Source organism: Arachis hypogaea, chromosome 2 (assembly GCF_003086295.3).
Source record: "Arachis hypogaea cultivar Tifrunner chromosome 2, arahy.Tifrunner.gnm2.J5K5, whole genome shotgun sequence".
Taxonomy (NCBI): domain Eukaryota; kingdom Viridiplantae; phylum Streptophyta; class Magnoliopsida; order Fabales; family Fabaceae; genus Arachis; species Arachis hypogaea.
The window spans coordinates 38990458-39002343 of record NC_092037.1 but is presented as its reverse complement, the minus strand read 5'-3'; positions in this window follow the sequence as shown (position 1 = coordinate 39002343).

The following is an 11886-nucleotide window of genomic DNA, read 5'->3' as shown; positions in this document are numbered from 1 at the left end:
AAATATTTTTTGAAAAAGAAAATATTACTTCAACCAAGTAGTTGGTAAAATATGCACAAAATCAAACAAACATACAATCAAACATGCAAATGCAACAACTAATTTAACAAAGAAAACTAAACATTGGTGTTAAGATAGGAAGTGTTACCCGCGGAAGTCGACATCGACCTTCCCACACTTAAAGATTGCACCATCCTTGGTGCATGCAAAGATGTGCAAGTGGACGGGTTGCTACAACTGATGCTTTCCCTCAAAAGATGGTGGGGAAGACTTGTTGTGCTCCAGGTAGAAACTTTTCCTTTTCCCTTTTGGTGACCATCCTGAAATGGGAGAGGAAGGAAGAAGAATAACCCACAATAAATATATGCGAATAAATAAAAGATGGGTGGGCTAAGGCCAAATAATAAAGATTCTTAACTACATGGTAGCTACAACATGCAAGTGAGAAAATAGTAAAAGCGAAGGGCATGTCAAGTAAATAGCAGACAAGTCATAAAGCCCCAAAATAATGCAGGAAAGATGCAATAGTCGAATAAGAATATTTAACACCAATGGAAAAATAATAACTTGGAAAAGACAAGAAAAACATGCACAAAGGTAAAATATAATGAATGAAAATATGCAAATAAATTAAGTAAAATAAAATGAAAGAGAATAAGGAGGAGATGTCAAAGAAATGAAGAAGAATGAAGTAAGAAAAGGAGAAGAAAAGGAACAAGAAAGGAAGGAGAAAAGAATAAGAAAGAAGAGAAGAAAGGAGTAAAATGGAAAACGGTACACGACGCGTTAGCGTCACCCACGCGTACGCGTGGGGAGCAGAATCATAAATGACGCGTAAGCGTCGGTCATGTGTACGTGTGACCACTCGTTGTGCTAGACGCACGACTCCAGCCTGATTCCCGCCCAACCCTCTGTTCAAATCGCCATGCACGCCGATTTTCATCCCACGCGTACGTGTCGCTGACGCTTACGCGTGGATTGACAAAACTGCATGCGACGTGTACGCGTGGGTCGCGTGTACGCGTGGGGAGGCTTGTGCACCAGGCACTCCTCCCGCACAGTTCTAGCGTAACTCTCTGTTCAATTTAATAGAGAGCAAAATTTCGCATCGACGCGACGCGTGGGGCACGCGTACATGTCACATCCTCTCTTTTCTTTTTTTTTTTTTAAAGCAAAATAAAGGTAAACATGCAGAACTGGAAATAAATACTGATATTAATAAAATAAAACTAATAAACAGGAAAGATCATACCATGGTGGGTTATCTCCCACCTAGCACTTTTAGTTATTGTCCTTAAGTTGGACATTTGGTGAGCTCCTTGTCATGGTGGCTTGTGCTTGAACTCATCCAGGAATTTCCACCAATGTTTGCAATTCTAATAGCCTCCTGGATCCCAAACTAGGCGCATAAAGCCTTCAAGCAAGTTAAAGCAAGTGACAAGGCCCCAAGAGTGTTGATTGCTAGAATGAATTCCGGGGTCCCAAACCTTGCTTTTGCACCTGTCTTCGTATTAATCATCATTGTTCCAACCGGGTAGCAAGCAATCTGAATTCTCACTGAGACATCCAAACAACTTCCTAGACCCGTTCAATCGAGCACTACACCAATCCTTGCACTTCAACTTTGAGCATGCAACTGAATTGAACCTTGCCTGACAACTACAACCACTACCCATCTTCTTCTTACTCGTAAAGCCACAAAGAGCCTTAAGTTGACCAACCGTCTCAAGTAACCCATATTCAAGTGGGAAAGTAATGGTTAAGGATAAGAATTTTACCCACTTTAATGTTGTATTAGATGGTAATGGCTTTGGGAGAGGTGTTTCTAATGATCTTGCAAGCTCCACTCCCTGATGCTTTTCTTTGACAACTTCCACCTCTCTGTGAACTTCTTCAATTTCAACATCTTCCTCTTGGTAGCTTTCTTTCAATTTGATCTCTTCTTCATTGCGTACCAAGGGTATGGGAGGTTGTGCCCCTTCTTCTTTAATCTCCATGTCAAGTCTAGTGGGGAAGGATTCAATTGTAGATAAGAATTCATCATGATTGAATCCATCTCATGATCAACCTCCTCCAAGTCTTCAACCATGATATGTGATGAGCGGATAATTTGTACGCTTTTTGGCATTGTTTTTAGTATGATCTCGTTAGTTTTTAGTATATTTTTATTAGTTTTTAGTTAAAATTCACTTTTCTGGACTTTACTATGAGTTTGTGTGTTTTTCTGTGATTTCAGGTATTTTCTGGCTAAAATTGAGGGACCTGAGCAAAAATCTGATTCAGAGACTAAAAAGGACTGCAGATGCTGTTGAATTCTAACCTCCCTGCACTCGAAGTGGATTTTCTGGAGCTACAGAAGCCCAATTGGCGCGCTCTCAACGGCGTTGGAAAGTAGACATCCTGGGCTTTCCAGCAATACATGATAGTCTATACTTTGCCCAAGATTTGATGGCCCAAACCGGCGTTCAAAGTCACCCTCAGAATTCCCAGCGTTAAATGCCGGAACTGGCACAAGGATGGAAGTTAAACGCCCAAACTGGCACCAAAGCTGGCGTTTAACTCCAAGAAGAGTCTCTACACGAAAATGCTTCAATGCTCAGCCCAAGCACACACCAAGTGGGCCCGGAAGTGGATTTTTATGTCATTTACTCATCTCTGTACACCCTAGGCTACTAGTTCTCTATATATAGGACCTCTTTACTATTGTATTATCATCTTGGTAGCTACCTTTGTTCTTATGCTATCTTAGATCATTGGGAGGCTGGCCATTCGGCCATGCCTAGACCTTATTCTTATGTATTTTCAATGGTGGAGTTTCTACACACCATAGATTAAGGTGCGGAGCTCTGCTGTACCTCGAGTATTAATGCAATTACTATTGTTCTTCTATTCAATTCCGCTTGTTCTTGTTCTAAGATATCACTTGTTCTTCAACTTGATGAATGTGATGATCCGTGACACTCATCATCATTCTCACCTATGAACGTGTGCCTGACAACCACCTCCGTTCTACCTTAGATTGGGTGAATATCTCTTGGATTCCTGATACACGACGCATGGTTGATCGCCTGACAACCGAGTGCTCGCCTGACAACCGAGCCAGCCATTCCGTGAGATCAGAGTCTTCGTGGTATAAGCTAGAACTGATGGCGGCATTCAAGAGAATCCGGAAGGTCTAAACCTTGTCTGTGGTATTCTGAGTAGGATTCAACGATTGAATGACTGTGACGAACTTCAAACTCCTGAAGGCTAGGCGTTAGTGACAGACGCAAAAGAATCACTGGATTCTATTCCAACCTGATTGAGAACTGACAGATAAATAGCCGTGCCGTGACAGGGTGCGTTGAACATTTTCACTGAGAGGATGGGAGGTAGCCACTGACAACGGTGAAACCCTTGCATACAGCTTGCCATGGAAAGGAGTAAGAAGGATTGGATGAAGATAGCAGGAAAGCAGAGAGACGGAAGGGACCAAGCATCTCCATACGCTTATCTGAAATTCCCACCAATGAATTACATAAGTATCTCTATCTTTATCTTTATGTTTTATTCATCATTCATAACCATTTGAGTTTGCCTGACTAAGATTTACAAGATGACCATAGCTTGCTTCATACCAACAATCTCTGTGGGATCGACCCTTACTCGCGTAAGGTTTATTACTTGGACGACCCAGTACACTTGCTGGTTAGTTGTGCGAAGTTGTGTTTATGCCATGGTATTGAACACCAAGTTTTTGGATTCATCACCGGGGATTATTTGAGTTGTGAAAAGTATTTCGTGCATCAATATGCTTTGGAGGTTGTACACCCTCCTGAACATCAAATTCAAATGTCTTGGAAGGATGCTCTATGACTTGAGTTTTCCATGGAGGTTCCGCATCTCCTAAGTCTTCAACCACTTCCTCTTCTTTAATAATTTCGGCTTTCTCCACTTGCTCTAATACAAAATCAAATTCCTCCTTGATGTTACTTAGTGTAGAGTTGTCTTCAATGATGGAGCTTCCCTCTTGTTCAACCTTCACTAATTCGTCAACTACTTCGTCTTCAAGGGTCTCTCCTACCTCCACCTTTTGGGCCTCCTCCTGCTCCTCTTGAAGTATGAATGCGTGAACCCGATCCATTTCATCCCTAAGATGATCCCTTCTCTCTTGTTCCATGTCAATAGCATAAGTGGGATCATCTTGATCTTAGATTGATGGATCCATACGGGATATAAGAGGTTGGAGAGTAGAGGTGAGACCAATGAAAGTAGAGGTAAGTGTGGTTTGAAGCTCTCTTTGCCCTTAGCAAATAACATTAAAGGTATCATCTATGGGAGCTTGGGGTGGATAAGAGGGTTCATTTGTTGGGAGAAAGGGCTCATAATACGAAGGTGGCTCCTCTTGATAAGGGTATGGAGATGGTGTATATTGAGGTGGTGGTTCTTGGGGGAAATTATGTTAGAATTGGGGTGGTTCTAAGTATGGTTCATATGGTGGTTGGTATGGTGGATATGGGTTAGGGTCATATGAAGGTGAATGGTGGAAAGGGGCTTGTGAGTATGGTGGTTCAAAACTATGTTGAGGAAGGGGTTCATAGGCGTATGGTGGTGGTTGTTGATAATCTAAAGGGTGCTCACCATAGCCATTATCTTGGTATGCTTCTTGGAGTGGCTCTTGGTCATAGTATATTGGTGGAGGTTGTTGCCAAGAGGGTTGATCAAATCTTTGTGGCTCCTCCCATCTTTGATTGACCCATCCTTGATGCATATTCTCATTGTAGCCTCCATCCCCTACAACATAATTGTAATCACACTCGTAGCCAAAGGGGTGAGAATTCATAATAGCAAATAAAAACAAAAACTAATAAAAATAAGCAACTAAGTCCTAAAACTAACAAAAACTAACAAACAAGCAAAAAGCAAATATATACAATAACCAATAATAAGGCACACGTTTGCAATTCCCCGGCAACGGCGCCATTTTGATGATTGGATTTTTGTGTGGTAAAGAATTTCACAAATGATTTCTCATTGCAAGTATAGCTTCTAAACCAACAAGAATCCTTTCATACAAATATTTGATTGTCACAAGTAACAAACCCCTATAAAAATAAACCAAAGTATTCAAACCTCGGGTCATCTCTCAAGGAATTGCAGGAAAGTGTACTTATAATTGGTTATGAGATTTTATCATTTGGGATTTTTAAGGTAAGAAACAATAAATGTAAATTGCAAGAATTAAACTAATAACTAATAAGGCTCTTGGAAGGCTATGACAACTAGAAGTCCCATCCTCATTATCCTCATCAATTGTGATGACAAATGTCCATTGCTCCCACTTAGTCAACCTCTACCTATGAAGAAAAGTCAAGTGGATAAATCAATTTGATTCCTCAAGTCCTAGTCAACTCCTAAGGAAAGACTAGCTTTAGTGGAATTCAAATCAACTAGCAACTTCTAGTTATCAATCAACAAAAGCATTAGATAACTCAAGAGTCACTAATTACTCAACCTAAGCCAAGAAGAGAAAATCTACTTTAACATCCTTCCAAGCATTTTATCAAATACTTGGAAGGCATAAAATAAAAGCATAGAAAAGTAATAAGAGAATATAAAACCTAAAACCAACAATTGCAAAATCAATTATAACAAATAATAGAAGAAGCAATAAACGTGAAATACCTCAAATTGCATTAAAAGGGAAATCAAATCTAACATGAGAATTCATAAACCAAAATGGCAACATAAAGTAATCAACAAGGAAAATAAATAAACTAGAGTACTAGAACAATTAAAAGTAAAAGAGAAACTAAATTAAAACAAGATAGAATTCTGAAATTGAAAAGGAATAAGACTAAGACCTAAAACCTAGAGAGAGGAGAGGCTCTCCAGAAAACTACATCTAAAAACTTAAATTGGACTAAACCACCAAAAGTAACCATGAAAGATTGATTCGCTGACAAAAGTAACCATAGAAGATCAAAACTCCTCAAATACCCACAATTGATTTGCTCCGTTTGTCAAAAATAGCCAAGTTTGATGTAGCTTTAGTAGAGTAGCATATGTGGACTGTTTACGTTGACGATTACACGTGATGGTAGGCATACGTGTGCTCAGTATCATTTATGGTCAATTTGAACCCTAATTCTTCGTTCTTCTTAGTTGGAACCCAATTTTCACAGGGTAACCCGAGCACAAGCATCCAAAGTAACTACAAGCGAAGAACCCTAATTCCTTAATTAATTTATGCTCAGAATTTGAGCAATGTCAAGGAGAGAGGTAACTACAAGCGAAGGAAGCAGATTTTCAGGAGTTACCACAAATCCAAACCCTATCAGAAATTACTACAACAATAGAACTACTTTTTTCACATTGAACGAACAACTGTTATAACTTAGAGGTTACAATCATCGAATGACTTAGTTCATAAAAGTATTACCTCATAGAGCCTTCAAATGTGACAAAGTTCGCCTCTAAATACGGTCCGTTGGAGAAGTAGCAACCTCCTTCTCCAATGTCATCGCATGAGTGGAATCAGAGCACAATGGGATTACGCTAGAGAAGAAGAAGATGAAAAACTGCTCTGTTAGGGCATGATTGATTTCGCACTCAAAAAGGAAGGGTAACACCTCTTTCTGTTCTTCTAATTTCAATGCTTGAAAGAATAACGTTTTTTTAATAAACTAAATAAATGCAATTTTAACAAAAAAAAATTAATCCACGTAAGGCATCCTTTTGCCACGTTGCAATGGATGTGGACACATTATACAATTTAACAACATTCTATTAACGTTTGGCCACATTTGACAAACGGAGCAAATCAATTATGGGTATCTGAGGAGTTTTGATCTTTCATAGTTACTTTTGTCGGGGAATCAATCTTTCATGGTTACTTTTGGTGGTTTAGTCCCTAAATTGTGAATAATGAATTCTCTCTCTGATTCTGCTCCACTCCCAACCTCTAGTCTGTGTTTTCGGGCTTGAAATTGGGCCAAAAAAAGCCCGGCAATCACCCCCAGCAATTTCTGATACGTACAGTACGTGGCTCTGTCACGCATATGCGTCGCTTGTTTGCCACACTATCCATGTGCACGCGTCACCTAATAGCAAAGCAACTATGGCAAATTGTATATCATTTCGAAGCCCCAAATGTTAGCTTTCTAACGCAACTGAAAATGTCTCATTCGAATCTCTGTAGCTCAAGTTATGATCGATTTAATACGAAGAGGTCAGGCTTGACAGCTTTGCAATTCCTTCAATTTCTTGTATTCCTTCCACTTTTGCATGCTTCCTTTCCATCCTCTATGTCATTCCTGCCCTATAAACCTTGAAAACACTTAACACACATATCAAGGCATCGAATGATAATAAGAGAGGATTAAAATTAGCAAATTTAGGGCCAAAGAAGCATGTTTTCAATCATAGCACAAAATTAGGAAGGAAAATGTAAAACATGCGATTTCTATGAATAAGTGTGAGAATAGTGGATAAAATCCACTAAATTATACACAAGATAAACCTTCAAATAGCGGTTTATCAAACAATGATGATCAACTTAAAAATGGGCGTAAAAATAAGATTTGAGATCCCGGCATACAAGAGGATCAACTTTGGGAGCTCAAAGCATGTGAAGAACTTCATCAAGGCTTGGTGAATTCAGTTGGAAATGTTGGAGCTTATTGGAATTCCAAGCATTAGTGGAAGTTTCAAAATAAGTTCAAGCACAAGCCACCATAACAAGGAGCTCCCTAAATGTCCAACTTAAGGACTTTAACTAAAAGTGTTAGGTGCGAGACACCCCACCATGGTAAATTCTTCCTATTTTCCCTTTTATTTATACTGGTAATAAGTTGAATTTTCATTTTTAGTTAGGTTTATTTAGTTTACGTTGTGATTTCGCTTGTTTATTAACATTTGGCATTACTTTGATAGCTTGTTAGTTTATTATTCATGACAAGTCATCTTAGGCTAGCTTCACAAGCATTTTTTACTTGTTTTCATTAGGTTTCATGCACTTTCTTGAGCAATAACTAAGTAATTGGATTGGAATTTCATGCATCCCTTGACCCAATTAAACATGGTTATTTATGTGCTTTTTCATAAGGTTTTATGCAAACTTTACCTGATATTATGAATGATGCAAACACCTTGCGATTATAGCAAACTTTGAAGCAAATGTTTGATTGATAATAGATGGAAAAGAAGCTAAGGAATGGAAAGCAAACAAGCAACAAAAGCACAATGGAAAAGAAGCAGAAAAGGCAATGTTGGTGGCCAAAGTTGGCTCACCAATGTTGCTGGCAACGTTTGGTAATAAAAGGGTGCAACGTTGGAAGGAACGTTGGTGAACCAACGTTACCCGCCAACGTTTTCAATAGATTTCAAAACTGGAAACTGGATGAATTGCCTTGTGTGCATACGCACAGCATGGTGTGTGTATGCACAAGAAGAAAAATTGTACGTGTGCGCACGCACAAGGCAATGTGCGCACGCACAAGTTTCCAACGTTGGAGGTAACGTTTGTTCACCAACGTTCCCTCCAACGTTTGCGACAAAAGCTCAAAACTGGAGTTGGGAAAATTGCCTTGTGTGCGTACGCACAGCACGATGTGCATACGCACAAGAAGAAAAATCCCAAGTGTACGCACGCACAAGGCAGTATGCGTACGCAAAAGTGTGCAACATTGGAGGCAATGTTGGTTCACCAATGTTCCCTCCAACGCCTATGATGCATCTCCAAGTTTGAGTTGGGCAAAATTCCAATGTGTGCACGCACAAGGCAGCGTGCGTACGCACAAGAAGGCTAACATTAGAGATAACGTTGGTGCACTAACATTCCCTCAAACGTTCTTCACTGGCTTAAAGAGAACGTTGGCAACGTTAGTGCCCACCAACGTTAGTACTCAAGAGTCCATACTGAGATCATTTCCAGTGGCACCCATGCAAGCTTTTGGACGTTGGTGAGCTCAAGCCCACATCAACTTCACTCAATGCCATTCTTAATTTGCTTCAACAAAGGCCAAAGCCTACATCCAAGACTTGAAGACTGAATTAGAAAGTGTATAAATAGAGAGAATTTTGATTTAGAAAAGAGAGCAGGAAGGTTAGGGAGTCAGGGACCCTAATTGGGAAACTCTGCACTCATTTTCTTTGTATTCTTCTCTTCTGCACTTTTCTACATTTTTCTGTTTTTCTATTTTAACTTGAGCAATGATGAACTATACCCCAAATTCATTAGGGGGGAGCTCTATTGGTATCATAATAAATCAATAAAATTCTTCTTCTTCTCAATCCGCTTGGGTAGCTATAGTATATCTTCTGTTTCGAGTGTGAATTATTCACTCCGAAAGGGGGTCTAATTCAGCTGAATGCTTGTGTGAGCCTCGGAAGGGGAATAATTTGCATTAGAATTGGAGCTCTATCCTCCGCAACTCTCTTAACCAACACTATTCGGGAGGAATTGAGGTTTCGAGAGATTGTGTGGCTTATGGATAAGAGAATGTGCTCTAACTCTTCTCATGACAATTAGATCAAGGAATTGGCAAGATTGATTGTGATTAGAGAGATTGGATTGCCAAGGAATTGGGATCCAATCAATTTCAATCCGCCATAGATCTACTCATATGATTGAGAAAGGAGTTGAGACCCATTTAATTCATGATGGATTATGATATCTCCAATCCCTGATGAATTATTTTCTTTGAATTTCTTCAATTCAGATCTCTTTGCATTCACTTCAATTTAAGTCGTTCACTGCTGTTTTGATTTCCTACACCTAATTCCCTTTTAGAATTCATGTAATTTAAGTTTCACTGCAATTTAGATTCAACAATTTTATTTTCTTGCACTTTAAAATTCAAGTTATTTACATTTCTTGCAGTTTAAGATTCAGCCCATTAAAGTTTCTTGCCATTTAAGTTTCTGTCAATTTACTTCCAACACTTTACATTTCAAGCAATTTACATTCAGCACTTTAATTTCTTGCAATTTACTTTCTGTTAATCAATATTCACTCAAATCACCAACTGTCATCTTGACTAGATTAATCACCCAACTAAAATTTCTTGATCCATCAATCCCTGTGGGATGGACCTCATTTTTGTGAGTTTTACTGCTTGATACGATCGATACACTTGCCGGTTAGTTTGTGCAGAATTCAATTTTTCCGCCATCAATTATCAAAAAAAAAGCTCACGCGTTCGCATGGCCGACGCGCATGCGTCATATTTAATGCTTCAACCTCTGGTACAAAAACTAGAGAGTTGCGCCGGAACCATGTGGGTGGGGTGCCATGCGCACAACCCAACCCGCGCGTGCGCATCGTTGATGCGTACGCATCATTTGCATTTTTTTCCTCCCACGCGTGAGCGTGGAGGACGCGCACGCGTTGTATCTTCATGCTTCCATCCCTGGTATAAAAACCAGAGACTTACGCTGGAATTGTGCGAGGAGCACAATTCACATCCATGCGTACGCGTGACTGACGCGTTCGCGTCACCTTTTCATTTTCTACTTTTCACGCGTACGCGTGACTGATGCGTACGCGTCGACTCCTCATTCTGCTATCCACGCGTGCGTGTGGATGACGCTCATGCGTTACTTGCCTATTTCTGTTTTCACACACACGCGTGATCGACGCGCGCGCATCGCATTCGCGTCCTGCTTTGCCCAGTTTCTTTTCCTTTCTTCTTCATTCTTCTTTCATTCTTCTTTTTTTCTACCTTTCTTCTTCTTCATTCCTTTCCCTTCTCATCTTTATTCTCCTTTATTTATTGCATTTGCATACTTTCATTCATTGCATTTTAACTTTGTTGCTTGTTCTTATTTTTTTTCTAAGTTTGATATTATACTATTGGTGTTGAATGTTCTTACTCAACTGTTGTATATTTCTTGCATTATTTTGGGTGCTTCTTGACTTTTTTGGTATTTAGTTGACATGACCTTTGCTTATATTATTTTCTCACTGACATCTTGTAACTACCATGTATTTGAGAATCTCATTTTTATTTGGTATTAGCCCCTACCTATATTCTAATTGCTTTATTTTGGGCTTAATCTTTCGTCTTTTTCTCCCCTTTCAGGATGGCCACCAAAGAGGGAAAGGATGTAATGATCCAATTTTTGGTATGTCATGATCATACTGGAAATTGAGCGCTACCAACTTGTCTTCCTAATTATTACCTATTATTTATTATATGAGCCTGATTCGTTGTTAAAAGCGTAGTTATTTTTCGAGGTACTTTTTTAAAAAAAAAAAACATTTGGGTTATACTTTCAGGTGGTCCTTAAGCACTTTTTCCTCCTAAATCACATCAAGAACAACTTTAAATCCAGAAACTCTCAACTGACCAAATCTCCCTCAGCACGTTAGGAAGAGATATCTCACTTTAGACTTGCTGGAAATTAACGTTTCTTAGCCCTCAAGTCAAACTAAGCATGATTCCTAAGGAAGAACATCAAGAAAACATATGTTTAAGCATGTTTCCTTGAAACAGAAGCAAAAGGGAGATGGTGCAGCCAACTCACCTTGATTCCAGCCTTGATAACTCATATAATTATGTAGAAAAAGAAGAGAGGATCATTTTGGTAGGATTGGAATTTTGATTTGAGTTTTAGTTCAGGAGAAATCAAGCTTTGAAGATTTGGAACTAAGAACTTTTCTCTCCTTTTTCTCTTGATGATTTTCGGCCACAATGAGCAAATGAGGCAGCCTTGGGGGGTTTTGGGGTTGTAGGGTGATGATAAACCACTATTTTATGGTTTATCTTGTGCTCAATTGAGTGGTTTTTATCAATTCTTCACCCACTTATTCATATGATTTGCATGGCTATACATTTTCCATCCTGATTTTGTGCTATGATTGAAAACATGCTTCTTTGGCCTTATATTTGCTAATATTAATCC